General features: G+C 37.2%; 1 pseudogene; it reads right to left on the reverse strand.

Moving 5' to 3' along the window:
* Positions 1 to 3,737: 3,737 nt before the first annotated feature.
* On the reverse strand, positions 3,738 to 3,837 carry LOC113354708 (annotated as a pseudogene).
* Positions 3,838 to 4,162: the final 325 nt, after the last annotated feature.

Raw genomic sequence — 4,162 nt, forward strand, 5'->3', positions numbered from 1 at the left:
AGTCTACATGAATAGATAAATCTGTCTCCCACAGAAATACCTACGACTTTTGTTCCGTATTTTGATAAATCAAGGTGAACAGGAACCAATCGATAACCGGACTTATATTCCCGAAGAACAACCTAGAATTATCAATCACCTCGCAATAATCTAAATAGTATGATGGCGAAACTAGATATTGTGGAATCACAAACGATGAGACGAAGATGTTTGTGACTACTTTTCTATCTTTCCTATCGGAAAAATTAATCTCGATCCAATCTTACAATTATACTCAATACTATAGAAACAACAAGATCAGATCACACAACTACAGAGAAAATATTTGGGTCTGGCTTCACAATCCCAATGAAGTCTTCAAGTCGTTAACCTACAGGGTCTCGAGAAGAAACCTAAAGTTAAAGGAAAATTGACTCTAGCTTATACAACTAGTATCACACAGGAGGTGTGGGGATTAGGTTTCCCAGTTGCTAGAGTTCTCCTTTATATAGTCTTCAAATCAGGGTTTGCAATCAATGCTACCTTTGTAACAAAGCATTCAATATTCACCGTTAGATGAAAACCCGATTATATTGATAGACACATTTTTGTGTCTGATTTGTCTCGATTCTATATAATGTTAGGGCTCATTTTTGTACTTATTATGGTGTTTTATTTATTTGTAGGTATTTTTGGCCAATAAACATTTTTGGAAAAAATTGGCTCGAAAAGTTGTTGGAAAGCACCCGGAGGACATTTGCTATTCGGACTCTCACTTTGGATAAGAAGTAACCTAATTACTAAGGGGCATCCCATTTTGAGGCAGTTGCTAATCGCACCCCTACCCTGGATAAGGGGCAACCATCTTCAACATTTTAAAAACCAAGTTTTGGCGGGAAAGTAGGTGCAGTGAAGAACAAATTTTAGGGTTCCTGACTTGGAGGAGTTTGAGGTCGATTAAACCTCTGATTTTCGTAGGATAGACTCCTTATGGAACTAGGAATCTGATATGGGTGTTGAAATCGATTAGACTGGGCTCCATCGACGGATTTTTATCACAACAGAAAATATGGAAAGTCACGTGTGTGACCTGTTTTAGGGAATTTTAGAGAGAGTAAAGTGTTGTAAACCTTCCCAAAGATTTGTATCGATCTAAGGAGGAGTTTAGAATAAAAAGGAAAGCTCAGAAACGCGTAGAAGTTCTAAAACAAGAAATTGCCGCAACTTTCCCGTGAAGAGAAGGAAAGAGATTTTGGAAGATTTAGGAGAGATTTAATCGGTATTTTTGATATAAATAGATTGTGTGGGTCATATAGAAGGGGTGTCGAGAGTTTGGGGACCTAAGGAGAGCCAGAGAAGAAGAAATCAGAGTTTTATCAAACTCTGTTTCTGCTGCTGCTGCTGCTGAAGAGGAAGAACGCGAAGAACATTGACGCACGAGAAACAGTCGCAGAACAATGTCGTTGTTTAACAACTGAAGAACATTAAGCTATGCAGGACAGTCATATTCTAGGGTCTTAAATTTCTAATCCTGTAACAGTTGATTAGTAACGTATATCTTCAGTATTGCAACACCAACTGTAACGGTGACTTTTGTAACATCTATACACCGTTGCAGATCTGCTGTTTTATATATTCTCTTCAATAAAACCACCTTTTGAGCCATGATTTATTATTTTGAACCCGTTTTTGATATGAGGAGCTAAACCCCATTGCTGAGGCGATAGAGGAAGCTATTTTTCCAACAAAAAGTGGTATATCTATTATTTATTTATTGCAATTATATTATGATTATTTGCCTTGAACTATTATTGAATATGATTTTTATTTGAGTGATTGTGATCTATTTTGATGGAGTATGCTTAGTTTTAGACTTTTGCTTCATACTTGGTATTTACAATTATTACTTTTGAAAATCTACTTGTTGCAATAGAATCAAATTAAACAAGAAAATTGCATAATATAAGTATTGGTTTAATCACTTTGAACTTGGAAAATAGTGGAATCTTAGCCTCAGTGTTTCTTTTATATTGATATCATCTTTGATTGAGTTTGCTATAATTTTTAGTGAGTTTTCTATTTTAATATTAGAATTTAAGTCTAATTAATATCCTTCACAAGTCTGAGAATCGAACCACTTTTACCACTATCTACAAATCACATCAATTTTTGGCGCCGCCGACGCGGACTTGTTTTTAGGGTTTTAGATTTATTTATTTTATTTTTTTTTTTTTTTTTATTTTTGTCTTTTTTATGTTTTTGGGTATTTATCTTGTGTCTACAGGTTCTGGATCATAAAGAAAATTGAGCCAAGGAGTTTGGTGATTTCATAAAGACTTGGAGCTAAAGATTAAAGCAAAAAGAACAGAAAAGAAGACAATTTTTTTTAGTTTTAGGGTTTGTTTATTTTATTTAAAAAAAAAACTGTATTAGGGTTTATTATTTTTGTAATTTTTCTTTATTTTTTTGGACTTTGGACATTATTTTTTTTTACCCTACGGAAGGGTACTTTAAATATAAACTGTTTGCAGAGAAGGAGGACAATTACGATATTGTCTCTGCACCTTGGGTTCGTACACTAGACATCGGAGTCAGTGGCCCGAGTCGACTACAACCGATTCATCCCCCGTCTGGAACGGGAGGTAAGATTCTAAACACTCGCGAATCCCCTGTCAGCGAGTTACTGGACTCCTTCGTATGCATATATGTTGAGGACTGAATACGGACATTTATTTTTCTAGTAAAGGGCAAGGCCTGGCCATACAAGATAAGGGTTCGGATTTCATCACCGTTCTCTTCTTGCCCGCTTTAGGAACACGTAACCTACGCGAACCTAAGCCTAAAATTTTGACTAGAACGAGACCGATAGGGTAACGAGCTTAACAGGAAAGTCATTCGAAAAATATTGGTTACTCTTTTAAGCATACTTCGAAGTTCTTGACGGTTTCTGTAAGTTGAATGCGTGACTGCGCCGCCTTGTAATACCGGTGAGGCCTTGGGTATCAAAGCTCCACCGAGCTTCCCTCGCCTCTATTCAACTTACGTTAACTCGGATTGATTCCAGAGGGGTTTGCTTAAATTGTAACGAATTCCCGTTCGAAGGATTAGAAGCTGGTCTAGAAACAATCTAAGTGGAGCCATCATGCTTTTTGTTTGCTAGAAATCAATAGGTTTGATTTGGTTGAGTCGGCCTATCTGTTTGCTTACCCTTCCAATTTAGAAAACTATTGTATGCCTGAACGTAAAAGAGACGCACTAGGTAGATTTGTTAAAGAGAAACCTAGTAGTTCGAAGCGTCTCGATTACCTTAATCTAGAAAGTCCGACTTTTGAAGAGTCTGTTTTTGAACGTCTTTGACTGAGGAGAGAATCCATGTTGCTCCGATAGCGCCAGAAATGGCAACTTTGAAAGCTTTGTTGAATCCAACTAGGACTACCGTCCTTCGTGTATTAAGTTAGCTGAAACGGAGGCACCCTATGAACTGAAACCTGGGACCTTACAGATGCTCCCAATCTTTTTAGGGAAAGAAAATGAAAACCCTTATTACCATGTTAGGGATTTTGAGGAAATTTGTAGTACTCTAAGAATTAGAGGCTTAGATGATGATGCTTTGAAACTTAGGTTATTCCCATTTTCCCTGAAAGATAAGGCCAAGTCGTGGCTGTATAGTTTGGACTCCGAGTCAATTGAGACATATGAACAACTTACATCTGCCTTTTTCAATAAGTTTTTCCCTAGGCACAAAACATCGTCTATTAGGACGCAAATATGCACATTTTCACAACAAGAGGGAGAATCTTTATATAGGTATTTGGAAAGGTTCAATGATTTATTATCCCAGTGTCCTCATCATGGTTTAGAAAAGGTTAGGCTAGTTCAGATCCTTTATGAGGGTTTAGATTATTCCACAACGACCATGGTTGAGTCTCTATGCACTGGTGGATTTGAAAACCAAACTGTTGATGCGGCGATGGAATTTTTTAATGAAATCGCCGAAAAAACCCAGCAATGGGAAAATAGTAGGGCACCCCAGAAAAATTCTTTTAAGTAGAGGAAACGTTAATAGGGTAGAAGGAGGCTATGAATCAGATGCCAAAATTGCTGCTATAGCAAAAAGGTTAGAAGCCTTAGAAGTGGGCCAGACTAGTGGTAGAGTGGAGCCTTTTTGGGAAGGCCAGAATAT

This window comes from Papaver somniferum, chromosome 2 (assembly GCF_003573695.1).
Source record: "Papaver somniferum cultivar HN1 chromosome 2, ASM357369v1, whole genome shotgun sequence".
In the NCBI taxonomy this organism is placed as follows: domain Eukaryota; kingdom Viridiplantae; phylum Streptophyta; class Magnoliopsida; order Ranunculales; family Papaveraceae; genus Papaver; species Papaver somniferum.